Raw genomic sequence first — 20,943 nt, 5'->3', positions numbered from 1 at the left:
CAGGATAAAATGCATACGCCCTTTTTGGCCAAGTGCATCATTGTGGACGTTCTGCCTCTTTTCCTATGCTTTAAAAGCAATTCCAGTCTACCTCCTGAAATCAGTTTCCTGCAATTCTGCCCCACTTTCAAGTCCTCTTGGCAGCCTTACTTCAATATATTTTTGGACGATAGCTGTCATTTATAACTCTGCAGTTTTGTGAATTACAGTGTCCCTGAACTCCTTTCTTCAACTCGCTTTCTTGTGAGCTGGCCGCAACACTGCAGGATTGCTTCAGGCCCTAGTGTGGTTCCGGCACGGCACGCTGAGCCTTTGGTTAATTCCTCTTCCTGGTGGGAAATGAGAGTTAAATTTGCCCGTCCAGACACCTCCAGCTAGTCTATCATTGGTTCTCCCTATTGCTGTTCATCTTCCTCAGAAATTGCAAACTGGGCCAAACAGGAGGTTAAAGGCACTGACTCTCCAAGTGGGGAGTGTTAGTAAAGCGTCTGGAATGTTGCACCCGAGTACCAGGGGACGAAAACTGAGACACATTTGAACACGTTTCCTGATCACACGGTGGATTATACTCTGGGTTCCACATGCATGTTTTAGCTGAAGGAAGAATCCCTTATTCCTGGAAAGTTGAGACCCATGGAATGAGTACCATGCAATATGACTTCAAAGGGTCTGCATTTGCTCACTGAACCTCACCAATCCTATCACTGCTGCATTCATGCCGCTGTACACACGCTTGATTCTCTTTCGGAGACATATCAATCCATAGGTTTTAAGATTCTTACTAGTCAGGTATATTCTTAGGCGTTTAATATGGGGTGTTGAGTCCACTTCGTTGAGCAAGGAGTAGCTCTTGTCTATTACATATTTGGCTTATGGAACGGTATCTGTGCTCATTTCAAACTCTGGTTTTATGCAGCACCCCAACTCACCTTTCCCCTTAAGCAAGCATACGTTGCTTTTCTACATTTGAGACCCTGTTCTGTTTTGTAATTCAGTTCCTGTGTAGCCAAGTTTACATTCCGTGTAGTAGTGATATCTTATGATGTTTCTTTTTCTGTGTGACTTATTTCACTTAGAATCATCGTACCTGAATCCACTCATTATGCTGCTATGAGCCTTATGACATAGATTTCATTGCTGAATGATATTGCATTGTACGTAAGTACCACGACGTCTTTATCCATTTTTCGCTTTCTGCGATATTGAACTTGTACCGTAAAGGAGTTTCTTGTAAAAACAGCCAGCCTAAACTTTGGGGTGGCTCTGTCTTTTTTATTTTAATTTCCCTAAGGTATAGGACCATAAGTGGAAATGCCCTAGGCTGTGTTCCTTTGTTTTTTAGATGTTTCAGGAAACACCATACACTTCTCCAGAGTGGCTGTTGGCAATTTACATCCCGCCCATCAGCATAACAAGACTCCCAGTTCTCCATGGCCTGTCCTGCCTTTCTGGATTTTACACTTTTTTCAGATGGCCCTTTTGACCGGGAGGCAGTGAGACTTCATTGTAGTGCAGATTTCCTTTGCAAGCTTGCTTGGTTGGCCAAAAAGGGCATATGGATGTTTTCCTGAATATATTCAGGAAAATACGCATACGCCCTTTTTGGCCAAGTGCATCATTGTGGACGTTCTGCCTCTTTTCCTATGCTTTACATGCAATTCCAGTCTACCTCCTGAAATCGGTTTCCTGCAATTCTGCCCCGCTTTCAAGTCCTTTTGGCAGCCTTTCTTCAATTTATTTTTGGACGATAGCTGTCATTTATAACTCTGCATGTTTGTGAATTACAGTGCCCCTGAGCTCCTTTCTTCAACTCGCTTTCTTGTGAGCTGGCCGCAACTCTGCAGGATGGCTTCAGTCCCTAGTGTGGTTCTGGCACGGCACGCTGAGCCTTTGGTAATTCCTCTTCCTGGTGGGAAATGATTGTTAAATTTGCCCGTCCAGACACCTCCAGTTAGTCTCTCATTGGTTCTCCCTATTCCTGTTCATTTTCCGCAGAAATTGCAAACTGGGCCAAACAGGAGGTTAAAGGCACTGATGTCCACGTGGGGAGAGTGTTAGTAAAGCATCTGGAATGTTGCACCCGAGTACCAGGGGACGAAAACTGAGACACATTTGAACACGTTTCCTGATCACACGATGGATCATACTCTGGGTTCCACATGCATATTTTAGCTGAAGGAAGAATACTTAAACCTGGAGAGTTGAGACCCATGGAATGGCTACCATGCAATATAACTTCAAAGGGTCTGCATTTGCTCACCGAACCTCACCAATCCTATCACTGCTGCGTTTATGCTGCTGTACACACGCTTGATTCTCTTTCAGAAACATATAAATCCATAGGTTTTAAGATTCTTACTAGTCAGGTATATTCTTAGGCGTTTAATATGGGGTGTTGAGTCCACTTCGTTGAGCAAGGAGTAGCTCTTGTCTATTACATATTTGGCTTATGGAACGGTATCTGTGCTAATTTCAATCTCTGGTTTTATGCCGCACCCCAACTCACCTTTCCCCTTAAGCAAGCATAAGTTGGTTTTCTACATTTGAGACCCTGTTCTGTTTTGTAATTCAGTTCCTGTGTAGCCAAGTTTCCATTCCGTGTATTAGTGATATCTAATGATGTTTCTTTTTCTGTGTGACTTATTTCTGTTAGAATCATCGTACCTGAATCAACTCATTATGCTGCTATGGGCCTGATGACATAGATTTCATTGCTGAGTGATATTGCATTGTACGTAAGTACCACAACTTCTTTATCCATTTTTCGCTTTTTGTGATATTGAACTTGTACCATAAACGAAGTTGTTGTAAACAGAGCTGTCCCAAACTTTGGGGTGGCTCTGCCTTTTTTACTTTAATTTCCCTAAACTATAGGACCATAATTCGAAGTGCCCTAGGCTCTGTTGCTTTGTTTTTTGGATGTTTCAGGAAACACCATACACTTCTCCAGAGTGGCTGTTGGCAATTTACATCCCGCCCATCAGCATAACAAGGCTCCCAGTTCTCCATGGCCTGTCCTGCCTTTGTGGATTTTACACTTTTTTCAGATGGCCCTTTTGACCTGGGGGAAGTGAGACTTCATTGTAGTGCAGATTTCCTTTGCAAGCTTGCTTGATTGACCAAAAAGTGCGTATGCGTTTTTTCCTGAATATATTCAGGAAAAAACGCATACGCCCTTTTTGGCCAAGTGCATCATTGTGGACGTTCTGCCTCTTTTTCTATGCTTTAAATGCAATTCCAGTCTACCTCCTGAAATCAGTTTCCTGCAATTCTGCCCCACTTTCAAGTCCTCTTGGCTGCCTTACTTCAATATATTTTTGGATGATAGCTGTCATTTATAACTCTGCAGGTTTGTGAATTACAGTGTGCCTGAACTGCTTTCTTCAACTCGCTTCTTGTGAGCTGGCCGCAACACCGCAGGATTGCTTCAGGACCTAGTGTGGTTCCGGCACGGCAGGCTGAGCCTTTGGTTAATTCCTCTTCCTGGTGGGAAATGAGAGTTAAATTTGCCCGTCCAGACACCTCCAGCTAGTCTCTCATTGGTTCTCCGTATTCCTGTTCATCTTCCGCAGAAGTTGCAACTGGGCCAAACAAGAGGTTAAAGGCACTGACTCTCTAAGTGGGCAGAGTGTTAGTAAAGCTTCTGAAATGTTGCACCCAAGTACCAGAGGACAAAAACTGAGACACATTTGAAAACGTTTCCCGATCACATGGTGGATCATACTTTGGGTTCCACATGCATGTTTTAGCTGAAGGAAGAATCCCTTAAACCTGAAGAGTTGAGACCCATGGAATGGGTACCATGCAATATGACTTCTAAGGGTCTGCATTTGCTCACCGAACCTCACCAATCCTATCACTGCTGCGTTTATACCACTGTACACACGCTTGATTCTCTTTTGGAGACATATAAATCCATAGGTTTTAAGATTCTTACTAGTCAGGTATATTCTTAGGCGTTTAATATGGGGTGTTGAGTCCACTTCGTTGAGCAAGGAGTAGCTCTTGTCTATTACATATTTGGCTTATGGAACGGTATCTGTGCTCATTTCAATCTCTGGTTTTATGCAGCACCCCAACTCACCTTTCCCCTTAAGCAAGCATAAGTTGGTTTTCTACATTTGAGACCCTGTTCTGTTTTGTAATTCAGTTCCTGTGTAGCCAAGTTTACATTCCGTGTATTAGTGATATCTTATGATGTTTCTTTTCCTGTGTGACTTATTTCACTTAGAATCATCGTACCTGAATCCACTCTTTATGCTGCTACGGGCCTGATGACATAGATTTCATTGCTGAGTGATATTGCATTGTACGTAATTACCACAACTTCTTTATCCATTTTTCGCTTTCTGCGATATTGAACTTGTACCGTATTCGAGGTTCCTGTAAACAGAGGCGTCCCAAACATTGTGGTGACTGTGTCTTTTTGATTTTAATTTCCCTAAGCTATAGGACCATATGTGGAAGTGCCGTAGGCTCTGTTGCTTTGTTTTTTAGATGTTTCAGGAAACACCATACACTTCTCCAGAGTGGCTGTTGGCAATTTACATCCCGCTTATCAACATGACAAGGCTCCCAGTTCTCCATGGCCTGTCCTGCCTTTCTGGATTTTACACATTTTTCAGATGGCCCTTTTGACCAAGGGGAAGTGAGACTTCATTGTAGTGCAGATTTCCTTTGCAAGCTTGCTTGGTTGGCCAAAAAGTGCGTATGCGTTTTTTCCTGAATATATTCAGGATAAAATGCATACGCCCTTTTTGGCCAAGTGCATCATTGTGGACGTTCTGCCTCTTTTCCTATGCTTTAAAAGCAATTCCAGTCTACCTCCTGAAATCAGTTTCCTGCAATTCTGCCCCACTTTCAAGTCCTCTTGGCAGCCTTACTTCAATATATTTTTGGACGATAGCTGTCATTTATAACTCTGCAGTTTTGTGAATTACAGTGTCCCTGAACTCCTTTCTTCAACTCGCTTTCTTGTGAGCTGGCCGCAACACCGCAGGATTGCTTCAGGCCCTAGTGTGGTTCCGGCATGGCACGCTGAGCCTTTGGTTAATTCCTCTTCCTGGTGGGAAATGAGAGTTAAATTTGCCCGTCCAGACACCTCCAGCTAGTCTATCATTGGTTCTCCCTATTGCTGTTCATCTTCCTCAGAAATTGCAAACTGGGCCAAACAGGAGGTTAAAGGCACTGACTCTCCAAGTGGGGAGTGTTAGTAAAGCGTCTGGAATGTTGCACCCGAGTACCAGGGGATGAAAACTGAGACACATTTGAACACGTTTCCTTATCACACGGTGGATCATACTCTGGGTTCCACATGCATGTTTTAGCTGAAGGAAGAATCCCTTATTCCTGGAAAGTTGAGACCCATGGAATGAGTACCATGCAATATGACTTCAAAGGGTCTGCATTTGCTCACTGAACCTCACCAATCCTATCACTGCTGCGTTCATGCCGCTGTACACACGCTTGATTCTCTTTCGGAGACATATCAATCCATAGGTTTTAAGATTCTTACTAGTCAGGTATATTCTTAGGCGTTTAATATGGGGTGTTGAGTCCACTTCGTTGAGCAAGGAGTAGCTCTTGTCTATTACATATTTGGCTTATGGAACGGTATCTGTGCTCATTTCAAACTCTGGTTTTATGCAGCACCCCAACTCACCTTTCCCCTTAAGCAAGCATACGTTGCTTTTCTACATTTGAGACCCTGTTCTGTTTTGTAATTCAGTTCCTGTGTAGCCAAGTTTACATTCCGTGTAGTAGTGATATCTTATGATGTTTCTTTTTCTGTGTGACTTATTTCACTTAGAATCATCGTACCTGAATCCACTCATTATGCTGCTATGAGCCTTATGACATAGATTTCATTGCTGAATGATATTGCATTGTACGTAAGTACCACGACGTCTTTATCCATTTTTCGCTTTCTGCGATATTGAACTTGTACCGTAAAGGAGTTTCTTGTAAAAACAGCCAGCCTAAACTTTGGGGTGGCTCTGTCTTTTTTATTTTAATTTCCCTAAGGTATAGGACCATAAGTGGAAATGCCCTAGGCTGTGTTCCTTTGTTTTTTAGATGTTTCAGGAAACACCATACACTTCTCCAGAGTGGCTGTTGGCAATTTACATCCCGCCCATCAGCATAACAAGACTCCCAGTTCTCCATGGCCTGTCCTGCCTTTCTGGATTTTACACTTTTTTCAGATGGCCCTTTTGACCGGGAGGCAGTGAGACTTCATTGTAGTGCAGATTTCCTTTGCAAGCTTGCTTGGTTGGCCAAAAAGGGCATATGGATGTTTTCCTGAATATATTCAGGAAAATACGCATACGCCCTTTTTGGCCAAGTGCATCATTGTGGACGTTCTGCCTCTTTTCCTATGCTTTACATGCAATTCCAGTCTACCTCCTGAAATCGGTTTCCTGCAATTCTGCCCCGCTTTCAAGTCCTTTTGGCAGCCTTTCTTCAATTTATTTTTGGACGATAGCTGTCATTTATAACTCTGCATGTTTGTGAATTACAGTGCCCCTGAGCTCCTTTCTTCAACTCGCTTTCTTGTGAGCTGGCCGCAACTCTGCAGGATGGCTTCAGGCCCTAGTGTGGTTCCGGCACGGCACGCTGAGCCTTTGGTAATTCCTCTTCCTGGTGGGAAATGATTGTTAAATTTGCCCGTCCAGACACCTCCAGTTAGTCTCTCATTGGTTCTCCCTATTCCTGTTCATTTTCCGCAGAAATTGCAAACTGGGCCAAACAGGAGGTTAAAGGCACTGATGTCCACGTGGGGAGAGTGTTAGTAAAGCATCTGGAATGTTGCACCCGAGTACCAGGGGACGAAAACTGAGACACATTTGAACACGTTTCCTGATCACACGATGGATCATACTCTGGGTTCCACATGCATATTTTAGCTGAAGGAAGAATACTTAAACCTGGAGAGTTGAGACCCATGGAATGGCTACCATGCAATATGACTTCAAAGGGTCTGCATTTGCTCACCGAACCTCACCAATCCTATCACTGCTGCGTTTATGCTGCTGTACACACGCTTGATTCTCTTTCAGAAACATATAAATCCATAGGTTTTAAGATTCTTTATAGTCAGGTATATTCTTAGGCGTTTAATATGGGGTGTTGAGTCCACTTCGTTGAGCAAGGAGTAGCTCTTGTCTATTACATATTTGGCTTATGGAACGGTATCTGTGCTAATTTCAATCTCTGGTTTTATGCCGCACCCCAACTCACCTTTCCCCTTAAGCAAGCATAAGTTGGTTTTCTACATTTGAGACCCTGTTCTGTTTTGTAATTCAGTTCCTGTGTAGCCAAGTTTCCATTCCGTGTATTAGTGATATCTAATGATGTTTCTTTTTCTGTGTGACTTATTTCTGTTAGAATCATCGTACCTGAATCAACTCATTATGCTGCTATGGGCCTGATGACATAGATTTCATTGCTGAGTGATATTGCATTGTACGTAAGTACCACAACTTCTTTATCCATTTTTCGCTTTTTGTGATATTGAACTTGTACCATAAACGAAGTTGTTGTAAACAGAGCTGTCCCAAACTTTGGGGTGGCTCTGCCTTTTTTATTTTAATTTCCCTAAACTATAGGACCATAATTCGAAGTGCCCTAGGCTCTGTTGCTTTGTTTTTTAGATGTTTCAGGAAACACCATACACTTCTCCAGAGTGGCTGTTGGCAATTTACATCCCGCCCATCAGCATAATAAGGCTCCCAGTTCTCCATGGCCTGTCCTGCCTTTCTGGATTTTACACTTCTTTCCGATGGCCCTTTTGACCGGGGGGCAGTGAGACTTCATTTTTGTGCAGATTTCCTTTGCAAGCTTGCTTGGTTGGCCAAAAAGGGCATATGCGTTTTTTCCTGAATATATTCAGGAAAAAGCACATACGACCTTTTTGGCCAAGTGCATCATTGTGGACGTTCTGCCTCTTTTCCTATGCTTTACATGCAATTCCAGTCTACCTCCTGAAATCAGTTTCCTGCAATTCTGCCCCGCATTCAAGTCCTCTTGGTAGCCTTACTTCAATATATTTTTGGACGATAGCTGTCATTTACAACTCTGCAGGTTTGTGAATTACAGTGCCCCTGAGCTCCTTTCTTCAACTCGCTTTCTTGTGAGCTGGCTGCAACACCGCAGGATTGCTTCAGGCCCTAGTGTGGTTCCGGCATGGCAGGCTGAGCCTTTGGTTAATTCCTCTTCCTGGTGGGAAATGAGAGTTAAATTTGCCCGTCCAGACACCTCAAGCTAGTCTCTCATTGGTTCTCCCTATGCCTGTTCATCTTCCGCAGAAATTGCAAACTGGACCAAACAGGAGGTTAAAGGCACTGACTCTCCAAGTGGGGAGAGTGTTAGTAAAGCGTCTGGAATGTTGCACCCGAGTACTAGGGGACGAAAACTGAGACACATTTGAACACGTTTCCCGATCACATGGTGGATCATACTCTGGGTTCCACATGCATGTTTTAGCTGAAGGAAGAATCCCTTAAACCTGGAGAGTTGAGACCCATGGAATGGGTACCATGCAATATGACTTCAAAGGGTCTGCATTTCCTCACCGAACCTCACCAATCCTATCACTGCTGCATTTATGCTGCTGTACACATGCTTGATTCTCTTTCGGAGACATATAAATCCATAGGTTTTCAGATTCTTACTAGTCAGGTATATTCTTAGGCGTTTCATATGGGGTGTTGAGTCCACTTCATTGAGCAAGGAGTAGCTCTTGTGTATTACATATTTGGCTTACGGAACGGTATCTGTGCTAATTTCAATCTCTGGTTTTATGCAGCACCCCAACTAACCTTTCCCCTTAAGCAAGCATAAGTTGGTTTTCTACATTTGAGACCCTGTTCTGTTTTGTAATTCAGTTCCTGTGTAGCCAAGTTTCCATTCCGTGTAGTAGTGATATCATATGATGTTTCTTTTTCTGTGTGACTTATTTCACTTAGAATCATCGTACCTGAATCCACGCATTATGCTTCTATGGGCCTGATGACATAGATTTCATTGCTGAGTGATATTGCATTGTACGTATGTACCACAACTTCTTTATCCATTTTTTGCTTTCTGCAATATTGAACTTGTACCCTAAACGAGGCTCTTGTAAATAGAGCTGTCCCAACCTTTTGGGTGGCTGTGTCTTTTTGATTTTAATTTCCCTAAGTTATAGGACTATAAGTGAAAGTGCTCTAGGCTCTGTTGATTTGTTTTTTAGATGTTTCAGGAAACACCATACACTTCTTCAGAGTGGCTGTTGGCAATTTACATCCCGCCCATCAGCATAACAAGGCTCCCAGTTCTCCATGTCCTGTCCTGCCTTTCTGGATTTTACACTTTTTTTTAGATGGCCCTTTTGACCGGGGGGAAGTGAGACTTCATTTTAGTGCAGATTTCCTTTGCAAGCTTGCTTGGTTGGACAAAAAGAGCGTATGCGTTTTTTCCTGAATATATTCAGGTAAAAACGCATACGCCCTTTTTGGCCAAGTGCATCATTGTGGATGTTCTGCCTCTTTTCCTATGCTTTAAATGCAATTCCAGTCTACCTCCTGAAATCGGTTTCCTGCAATTCTGCCCCGCTTTCAAGTCCTCTTCGCACCCATACTTCAATATATTTTTGGACGATAGCTGTCATTTATAACTCTGCAGTTTTGTGAATTACAGGGCCCCTGAGCTCCTTTCTTCATCTCGCTTTCTTGTGAGCTGGCCGCAAACCCGCAAGACTGCTTCAGGCCCTAATCTGCTCCTGGCAGGGCACGCTGAGCCTTTGGTTAATTCCTCTTCCTGGTGGGAAATGAGTGTTAAATATGCCCCTCCAGACACCTCCCTCACTCTCAACCCCTTGGTGATGTGGGTCCTCTGGTTTGTGGCCACCTTTGCTGGGTTCCTCACCTTTCGATGATGTGGCCCCACTAGTGTGAGGACACTCCTGCCTGGTTCTCATCCACGTGGTTATGTGGACCCCCTGGTGAGAGTCTGTTCCTGGCTGTGTTCCTCACCCTTCTGTGAGGGAGACCCTCTGCTGATAGGTCACTCCTGCATGGCTGGCACACATTGCCTTGGTGAAGTCAGCCGTGTGGTGGCAGTTGGAGCGTGCTGGGAATCTCCTCCCCCCGGTGATGAGGCCCCTCTTGGGTCAGGCCCTAACTGCTGGGCTCACCAACTTTTCTTAGTGAGCCCAGTGATGCTTTGGCACTCCTCTTAGGATCCCATCTCCATGGGGATGTGGGCCTTCTGCTCTGAGGTCCCAACGGCTGGGTTGTTCACATTTTCATGATGTGGGCTCTCTGGTGTTAGTTCACAGAGGCCTGGATCCCATAGCCTCTGTGCTCTTGGCCGCCTGCTGGGAGGTTCCAACTGCTGGATTCCTCACTTTTTTAATTTTTTGGGCCCTCTGTTGTGAGGATCCTCCTGCCTGCCTCACTCCCAGCCCCTTCGTGATGTGTGTCGTCTGGTTTGAGGCCACATGTGTTGGGTTCCTCACTTTTTGATGATGTGGGACCAATGGTCTTAGGAGACTCCTGCCTGGTTCACATCCCCTTGGTGATGTGGGCCCTCTGTTGAGAGTCTGATCCTGGCTGGGTTCCTCACCCTTCTGTGAGGTGGGCCATCTGCTGTGAGGTCACTCCTGCCTGGCTTGCTCACCTCGCCTTGTGGACATGAGCCCTCTGGTGGCACTTGGAGCCTGCTGGGAGCCTCCTCCCCTCGGTGATGAGGGACCTCTGGCGTCAGGCCCTAACTGCTGGGATCCGCACGTTTTGTGATGTGCGCCCAGTGGTGCGAGGACACTCCAGCCAGGTTCACATCCCCATGGGGATATGGGTCTTCTGCTCTGAGGTCAAAACGTCTGGCTTGCTCACAGTACTATGATGTGGGCCCTCTGCTGTGAGTTCACTCCGGCAAGGATCCCTTATCATCGGTGCTCTGAGCCACCTGCTGGGAGGTTCTAACTGCTGGATTCCTCAACTTTTTTATTCTATGTGTCCTCTGTTGTGAGGCTCCTCCTGCCTGCCTCACTGCCAGCCCCTTGGTGATGACTGTCCTATTGCTTGAGGCCACATGTGGTGCGTTCCTCACCTTTCGATGATGTGGCCCCACTCGTGTGAGGACACTCCTGCCTGGTTCCCATCCCCTTGGTGAGGTGGGCTCTCTGGCGAGAGTCTAATCCTGGCTGGCTTCCTCAACGTTCTGTGAGGTAGGCCCTCTGCTCTGAGGTCACTCCTGCCTGGCTGGCACACATCACCTTGGAGACGTGAGCCCTCTGGTGGCAGTTGGAGCATGCAGGGTGCCTCCTCCTCTCGGTGATGACGACCCTCTGGCGTCAGGCCCTAAATGGTGGGCTCCCCACATTTTCTGATGTGCGCCCAGTGGTGCGAGGACACTCCAGCCAGGTTCCCATTCCCATGGGGATGTGGGCCTTCTGCGCTGAGGTCACAACGCCTGGGTTGCTCACAGTTTTATGATGTGGGCCCTCTGCTGTGAGTTCACTGCGGCCTGGATCCCATAGCCTCGGTGTTCTGTGCCGCCTGTTGGAGGTCTAAATGCTGGAATCCTCACGTTTTTTATATTATGTGCCCTGTGTTGTGAGGCTACTCCTGCCTGCCTCACTCCAAGGCCCTTGGTGATGTGGGTCCTCTGGTTTGAGGACACATGTGCTGGGTTCCTCACCTTAAGATGATGAGGCCCCACTGGTGTGAGGATAAACCTGACTGGTTCCCATCCCCTTTGTGATGTGGGTCCTCTGGTGAGAGTCTGATCCTGGCTGGGTTCCTCACCCATCTGTGAGGTGGGCCCTCTACTATCAGGTAACTCTTGCTTGGCTTGCTCACCTCGCCTTGTTGACATTAGCCCTCTGGTGGCACTTGGACCCTGCTGGGAGCCTCCTCACCTCTGTGATGAGGGCCCTCTGACGTCAGGTCCTAACTGCTGGGCTCCCCAACTTTTCTTAGTGAGCCCAGTGATGCTCGGGCACTCCTCTTAGGTTCCCATCTCCATGGGGATGTGGGCCTTCTGCTCTGAGGTTCCAACGGCTGGGTTGATCACAATTTCATGATGTGGGCTCTCTGGTGTTAGTTCACTGTGGCCTGGATCCCATAGCCTCGGTGCTCTGGGCCACTTGCTGGGAGGTTCCAACTGCTGGATTCCTCAAATTTTATATTCTATGGACCCTGTGTTGTGAGGCCGGTCCTGCCAGCCTCATTCCGAACCCCTTGGTGATGTGGTTCCTGTGGTTTGAGGCTACATGTGCTGGGATCCTCACCTTTCGATGATGTTGTCCCACTGGTGTGGGAACACTCCTGCCTGGTTCCCATCCCCTTGGTGATGTGGGCCCACTGGTGCGAGTCTGATCCTGACTGGGTTCGTCACACTTCTCTGAGGTGAGCCCTCTGCTGTGAGGTCATTCGTGCCTGGTTGGCACACATCGCCTTGGCGACGTCAGCCCTCTGGTGGCAGTTGGAGCCTGCTGGGAGCCTCCTTCCCTTGGTGATGAGGGTCCTCTGGTGTCAGGCCCTAACTGCTGGTCTCCCAAAATTTTCTGATATGTTCTCAGTGGTGCGAGGACACTTCTACCAGATTTCCATCCCCATGGGGATGTGGGCCTCCTGCTCTGAGGTCCTAATGGCTGGGTTGCTCAGTTTCATGACATGGGTCCTCTTCTGTGAGTTCACTGTGGCCTGGATCCCATAGCCTCGGTGCTCTGGGCCGCCTGCTGGGAGGTTCCAACTGCTGGATTCCTCACTTTTTTATTCTATGGGCCCTGTGTTGTGAGGCTACTCCTGCCTGCCACACTCCGAGGCCCTTGGTGATGTGGGTCCTCTGGTTTGAGGACACATGTGCTGAGTACCTCACCTGTCGATGATGTGGCCCCACTGGTGTGAAGACACTCCTGCATGGTTCCCATCCCCTTGGTGATGTGGGCCCTCTGGTGAGAGTCTGATGTTGGCTGGGTTTCTCACCCTTCTGTGAGGTGGGACCTCTGCTGTGAGGTAACTCCTGCCTGGCTTGCTCACGTTGCCTTGGCAACGTGAGCCCTCAGGTGGCAGTTGGAGCCTGCTGGGAATCTCCTCCCCTCAGTTATGAGAGCTCTGGATAAAACAAACTTGCACTTTTTTGCCAAGTGCATTATTTTCCAAGTTCTGTCTCTTTCCTATGCTTTAAGAGCGACTCCCATGTACCTTCTGAAATCGGTTTCCTGCAATTCTGCCCCACTTTCAAGTCCTCTTGGCAGCCTTACTTCAATATAGTTTTGGACCATAGCTGTCATTTATAACTCTGCAGGTTTGTGAATGACAGTGCCCCTGAGCTCTTTTCTTCAACTCGCTTTCTTGTGAGCTCTCCGCAACACCGCAGGATTGCTTCAAGCCCTAGTGTGGTTCTGGCATGGCACGCTGAGCCTTTGGTTAATTCCTCTTCCTGGTGGGAAATGAGAGTTAAATTTGCCCGTCCAGACACCTCCAGCTAGTCTCTCATTGGTTCTCCCTATTCCTGTTCATTTTCCACAGAAATTGCAAACTGGGCCAAACAGGAGGTTAAAGGCACTGACTCTCCAAGTGGGGAGAGTGTTAGTAAAGCGTCTGGAATGTTGCACCCGAGTACCAGGGGACGAAAACTGAGACACATTTGAACACGTTTCCCGATCACACGGTGGATCATACTCTGGGTTCCACATGCATGTTTTAGCTGAAGGAAGAATCCCTTAATCCTGGAGAGTTGAGACCCATGGAATGGGTACCATGCAATATGACTTCAAAGGGTCTGCATTTCCTCACCAAACCTCACCAATCCTATCACTGCTGCATTTATGCCGCTGTACACTCGCTTGATTCTCTTTCGGAGACATATAAATCCATAGGTTTTAAGATTCTTACTAGTAAGGTATATTCTTAGGCGTTTAATATGGGGTGTTGAGTCCACTTCGTTGAGCAAGGAGTAGCTCTTGTCTATTACATATTTGGCTTATGGAACGGTATCTGTGCTAATTTCAATCTTTGGTTTTATGCAGCACCCCAACTCACCTTTCCCCTTAAGCAACCTTAAGTTGGTTTTCTACTTTTGAGACCCTCTTCTGTTTTGTAATTCAGTTCCTGTGTAGCCAAGTTTATATTCCGTGTATTAGTGATATCTTATGATGTTTCTTTTTCTGTGTGACTTATTTCACTTAGAATCATTGTACCAGAATCCACTCATTATGCTGCTACGGGCCTGAAGACATACATTTAATTGCTGAGTGATATTGCATTGTACATAAGTACCAGAACTTCTTTATCCATTTTTCCCTTTCTGCGATATTGAACTTGTATCGTAAACGAGCTTCTTGTTAACAGAGCCGGCCCCAACTTTGGGGTGGCTGTGTCTTTTTGATTTTAATTTCCTTAAGCTATAGGACCATAAGTGGAAGTGCCCTAGGCTCTGTTGCTTTGTTTTTTAGATGTTTCAGGAAACACCATACACTTCTCCAGAGTGGCTGTTGACAATTTCCATCCCAACCATCAGCATAACAAGGCTCCCAGTTCTCCATGGCCTGTCCTGCCTTTCTGGATTTTACACTTTTTTCAGATGGCCCTTTTGACCGGGGGGCAGTGAGACTTCATTGTAGTGCAGATTTCCTTTGCAAGCTTGCTTGGTTGGCCAAGAAGGGCGTATGCATGTTTTCCTGAATATATTCAGGAAAACACGTATACGCACTTTTTGGCCAAGTGCATCATTGTGGACGTTCTGCCTCTTTTCCTATGCTTTACATGCAATTCCAGTCTACCTCCTGAAATCGGTTTCCTGCAATTCTGCCCCGCTTTCAAGTCCTCTTGGCAGCCTTACTTCAATATATTTTTGGACGATAGCTGTCATTTATAACTCTGCAGTTTTGGGAATTACAGTGCCCCTGAGCTCCTTTCTTCAACTCGCTTTCTTGTGAGCTGGCCGCAACACCGCAGGATGGCTTCAGGCCCTAGTGTCGTTCCGGCATGGCATGCTGAGCCTTTGGTAATTTCTCTTCCTGCTGGGAAATGAGAGTTAAATTTGCCCGTCCAGACACATCCAGCTAGTCTCTCATTGGTTCTCCCTATTCTTGTTCATTTTCCGCAGGAATTGCAAACTGGGCCAAACAGGAGGTTAAAGGCCCTGACTCTCCAAGTGGGGAGAGTGTTAGTAAAGCGTCTGGAATGTTGCACCCGAGTACCAGGGGAAGAAAACTGAGACACATTTGAACATGTTTCCCGATCACATGGTGGATCATACTTTGGGTTCCACATGCATGTTTTAGCTGAAGGAAGAATCCCTTAAACCTGGAGAGTTGAGACCCATGGAATGGGTACCATGCAATATGACTTCAAAGGGTCTGCATTTCCTCACCAAACCTCACCAATCCTATCACTGCTGCATTTATGCCGCTGTACACTCGCTTGATTCTCTTTCGGAGACATATAAATCCATAGGTTTTAAGATTCTTACTAGTAAGGTATATTCTTAGACGTTTAATATGGGGTGTTGAGTCCACTTCGTTGAGCAAGGAGTAGCTCTTGTCTATTACATATTTTGCTTATGGAACGGTATCTGTGCTCATTTCAATCTCTGGTTTTATGCAGCACCCCAACTAACCTTTCCCCTTAAGCAAGCATATGTTGGTTTTCTACATTTGAGACCGTGTTCTGTTTTGTAATTCAGTTCCTGTGTAGCCAATTTTCCATTCCGTGTATTAGTGATATCTTACGATGTTTCTTTTTCTCTGTGACTTATTTCACTTAGAATCATCGTACCTGAATCCACTCATTATGCTGCTATGGTCCTGATGACATAGATTTCATTGCTGAGTGATATTGCATTGTACGTAAGTACCACAATTTCTTTATCCATTTTTCGCTTTCTGTGATATTGAACTTGTACCGTAAACGAGGTTCTTGTAAACAGAGCCGTCCCAAACTTTGGGGTGGCTCTGTCTTTTAGATTTTAATTTCCCTAAGCTATAGGACCATAAGTGGAAGTGCCCTAGGCTCTGTTGCTTTGTTTTTTAGATGTTTCAGGAAACACCATACACTTCTCCAGAGTGGGTGTTGGCAATTTACGTCCCACCCATCAGCATAACAAGGCTCCCAGTTCTCCATGGCCTGTCCTGCCTTTCTGGATTTTACACTTTTTTCAGATGGACCTTTTGACCGTGCGGCAGTGAGAATTCATTGTAGTGCAGATTTCCTTTGCAAGCTTGCTTCGTTGGCCAAAAAGGGCGTATGCGTGTTTTCCTCAAAATATTCAGGAAAAAACGCATACACCCTTTTTGGCCAAGTGCATCATTGTGGACGTTCTGCCTCTTTTCCTATGCTTTGCATGCAATTCCAGTCTACCTCCTGAAATCGGTTTCCTGCAATTCTGCCCCGCTTTCAAGTTCTCTTGGCAGCCTTACTTCAATATATTTTTGGACGATAGCTGTCATTTATAACTGTGCAGGTTTGTGATTGACAGTGCCCCTGAGCTCCTTTCTTCAACTCGCTTTCTTGTGAGCTGGCCGCAACACCGCAGGATTGCTTCAGGCCCTAGTGTGGTTCCGGCATGGCACGCTGAGCCTTTGGTTAATTCCTCTTCCTCGTGGGAAATGAGACTTACATTTGCCCGTCCAGACAGCTCCAGCTTGTCTCTCATTGGTTCACCCTATTCCTGTTCATTTTCCGCAGAAATTGCAAACTGGGCCAAACAGGAGGTTAAAGGCACTGACTCTCCAAGTGGGGAGAGTGTTAGTAAATCGTCAGGAATGTTGCACCCGAGTACCAGGGGACGAAAACTGAGACACATTTGAACACGTTTCCCGATCACATGGTGGATCATACTCTGGGTTCCACATGCATGTTTTAGCTGAATGAAGAATCCCTTAAACCTGGAGATTTGAGACCCATGGAATGGGTACCATGCAATATGACTTCAAAGGGTCTGCATTTACTCACCGCTCCTCATCAATCCTATCACTGCTGCGTTTTTGCTGCTATACACACGCTTGATTCTCTTTCGGAGACATAGAAATACATAGGTTTTAAGATTCTTACTAGTCAGGTATATTCTTAGGCATTTAATATGGGGTGTTCAGTCCACTTCGTTGAGCAAGGAGTAGCTCTTGTCTATTACATATTTGGCTTATGAACGGTATCTGTGCTCATTTCAATCTCTGGTTTTATGCAGCACCCCAACTCACCTTTCCCCTTAAGCAAGCATAAGTTGGTTTTGTACATTTGAGACCCTGTTCTGTTTTGTAATTCAGTTCCTGTGTAGCCAAGTTTACATTCCGTGTATTAGTGATATCTTATGATGTTTCTTTTTCTGTGTGACTTATTTCACTTAGAATCATCATACCTGAATCCACTCATTATGCTGCTACGGGCCTGATGACATAAATTTCACTGCTGAGTGATATTGCATTGTACGTAAGTACCACAAATTCTTTATCCATTTTTCGCTTTCTGCGATATTGGACTTGTACCGTAAATGAGGTTCTTGTAAACAGAGCTGGCCCAAATTTTGGGGTGGCTGTGTCTTTTTGATTTTAATTTCCCTAAGCTATAGGACCATAAGTGGAAGTGCCCTAGGCTCTGTTGCTTTGTTTTTTAGATGTTTCAGGAAACACCATACACTTCTCCAGAGTGGCTGTTGGCAATTTACATCCCGCCCATCAGCATAACAAGGCTCCCAGTTCTCCATGGCCTGTCCTGCCTTTCTGGATTTTACACTTTTTTCAGATGGCCCTTTTGACCGGGTGGCAGTGAGACTTCATTGTAGTGCAGATTTCCTTTGCAAGCTCGCTTGGTTGGCCAAAAAGGGCGTATGCGTTTTTTCCTGAATATATTCAGGAAAAAACGCATACGCCCTTTTTGGCCAAGTGCATCATTGTGGACGTTCTGCCTCTTTTCCTATGCTTTACATGCAATTCCAGTCTACCGCCTGAAATCGGTTTCCTGCAATTCTGGCCCGCTTTCAAGTCCTCTTGGCAGCCTTACTTCAATATATTTTTGGACGATAGTTGTCATTTATAACTCTGCAGTTTGTGAATTACAGGACCCCTGAGCTCCTTTCTTCAACTCGCTTTCTTGTGAGCTGGCCGCAAGACCGCAGGATTGCTTCAGGCCCTAGTGAGGTTCTGGCACGGCACTCTGAGGCTTTGGTTAATTCCTCTTCCTGGTGGGAAATGAGAGTTAAATTTGCCCGTCCAGACACCTCCAGCTAGTCTCTCATTGTTTCTCCCTATTCCTGTTCATTTTCCGCAGAAATTGCAAACTGGGCCAAACAGGAGGTTAAAGGCACTGACTCTCCAAGTGGGGAGAGTGTTAGTAAAGCGTCTGGAATGTTGCACCCGAGTACCATGGGACAGAAACTGAGACACATTTGAACACGTTTCCCAATCACACGGTGGATCATACTCTGGGTTCCACATGCATGTTTTAGCTGAAGGAAGAATCCCTGAAACCTGGAGAGTTGAGACCCATGGAATGGGTACCATGCAATATGACTTCAATGTGTCTGCATTTCCTCACTGAACCTCACTAATCCTATCACTGCTGCATTTATGCCGCAGTACACTCGCTTGATTCTCTTTCGGAGACATATAAATCCATAGGTTTTAAGATTCTTACTAGTCAGGTATATTCTTAGGCGTTTAATATGGGGTGTTGAGTCCACTTCGTTGAGCAAGGAGTAGCTCTTGTCTATTACATATTTGGCTTATGGAATGGTATCTGTGCTAATTTCAATCTCTGGTTTTATGCAGCACCCCAACTCACCTTTCCCCTTGAGCAAGCATAAGTTGGTTTTCTACATTTGAGACCCTGTTCTGTTTTGTAATTCAGTTCCTGTGTAGCCAAGTTTCCATTCCGTGTAGTAGTGATATCTTATAATGTTTCTTTTTCTGTGTGACTTATTTCACTTAGAATCATCGTACCTGAATCCACTCATTACGCTGCTACGGGCCTGATGACATAGATTTCACTGCTGAGTGATATTGCATTGTACGTCAGTACCACAATTTCTTTATCCATTTTTCGCTTTCTGTGATATAGAAATTGTACTGTAAACGAGGTTCTTGTAAACAGAGCCGTCCGAAACTTTGGGGTGGCTGTGTCTTTTTGATTTTAATTTCCCTAAGCTATAGGACCTTAAGTTGAAGTGCCCTAGGCTCTGTTGCTTTGTTTTTTAGATGCTTCAGGAAACACCATACACTTCTCCAGAGTGGCTGTTGGCAATTTACATCCCGCCCTTCAGCATAACAAGGCTCCCAGTTCTCCATGGCCTGTCCTGCCTTTCTGGATTTTACACTTTTTTCAGATGGCCCTTTTGACCGGGGGGCAGTGAGACTTCATTGTAGTGCAGATTTCCTTTGCAAGCTTGCTTGGTTGGCCAAAAAGCGCGTATGCGTTTTTTCCTGAATATATTCAGGAAAAAACGCATACGCCCTTTTTGGCCAAGTGCATCATTGTGGACATTCTGCCTCTTTTCGTATGCTTTACATGCAATTCCAGTCTACCTCCTGAAATCGGTTTCCTGCAATTCTGCCCCGCTTTCAAGTCCTCTTGGCAGCCTTACTTCAATATATTTTTGGAAGATAGCTGTCATTTATAACTCTGCAGGTTTGTGAATGACAGTGCCCCTGAGCTGCTTTCTTCAACTCGCTTTCTTATGAGCTGGCCGCAACACCGCAGTATTGCTTCAGGACCTAGTGTGGTTCTGGCATGGCATGCTGAGCCTTTGGTTAATTCCTCTTCCTCGTGGGAAATGAGACTTACATTTGCCCGTCCAGACACCTACAGCTAGTCTCTCATTGGTTCTCCCTATTCCTGTTCATCTTACGCAGAAATTGCAAACTGGGCCAAACAGGAGGTTAAAGGCACTGACTCTCCAAGTGGGGAGAGTGTTAGTAAAGCGTCTGGAATATTGCACCCGAGTACCAGGGGACAAAAACTAAGACACATTTGAACACGTTTCCCGACCACATGGTGGATCATACTCTGGGTTCCACATGCATGATTTAGCTGAAGGAAGAATCCCTTAATCCTGGAGAGTTGAGACCCATGGAATGGGTACCATGCAATATGACTTCAAAGGGTCTGCATTTGCCCACCGAACCTCACGAATCCTATCACTGCTGCATTTATGCTGCTGTACACACGCTTGATTCTCTTTCGGAGACATATAAATCCATAGGTTTTAAGATTCTTACTAGTCAGGTATATTCTTAGGCGTTTAATATGGGGTGTTGAGTCCACTTCGTTGAGCAAGGAGTAGCTCTTGTCTATTACATATTTGGCTTATGGAACGGTATCTGGGCTAATTTCTATCTCTGGTTTTATGCAACACCCCAATTCACCTTTCCCCTTAAGCAAGCATAAGTTGGTGTTCTACATTCGAGACCCTGTTCTGTTCTGTAATTCAGTTCCTGTGTAGCCAAGTTTACATTCCGTGTATTAGTGATATCTTATGATGTTTCTTTTTCTGTTTGACTTATTTCACTTAGAATCATCGTACCTGAATCCACTCATTATTCTGCTATGGGCCTGATGACCTAGTTTTCATTGCTGAGTGATATTGCATTGTACGTATGTACCACAACTTCTTTATCCATTTTTCGCTTTCTGTGATATTGAACTTGTACCGTAAACGAGGTTCTTGTAAACAGAGCTGTCCCAAACTTTGGGGTGGCTGTGTCTTTTTGATTTTAATTTCCCTAAGCTATAGGACCATAAGTGGAAGTGCCCTAGGCTCTGTTGCTTTCTTTTTTAGATGTTTCAGGAAACACCATACACTTCTCCAGAGTGGCTGTTGGCAATTTACATCCCACCCATCAGCATAACATGGCTCCCAGTTCTCCAAGGCCTGTCCTGCCTTTCTGGATTTTACACTTTTATCAGATGGCCCTTTTGACCAGGGGGCAGTGAGACTTCATTGTAGTGCAGATTTCCTTTG

This window comes from Orcinus orca, chromosome 2 (genome assembly GCF_937001465.1).
Source record: "Orcinus orca chromosome 2, mOrcOrc1.1, whole genome shotgun sequence".
Taxonomy (NCBI): Eukaryota; Metazoa; Chordata; class Mammalia; order Artiodactyla; family Delphinidae; genus Orcinus; species Orcinus orca.
This window is presented reverse-complemented; position numbering follows the sequence as displayed.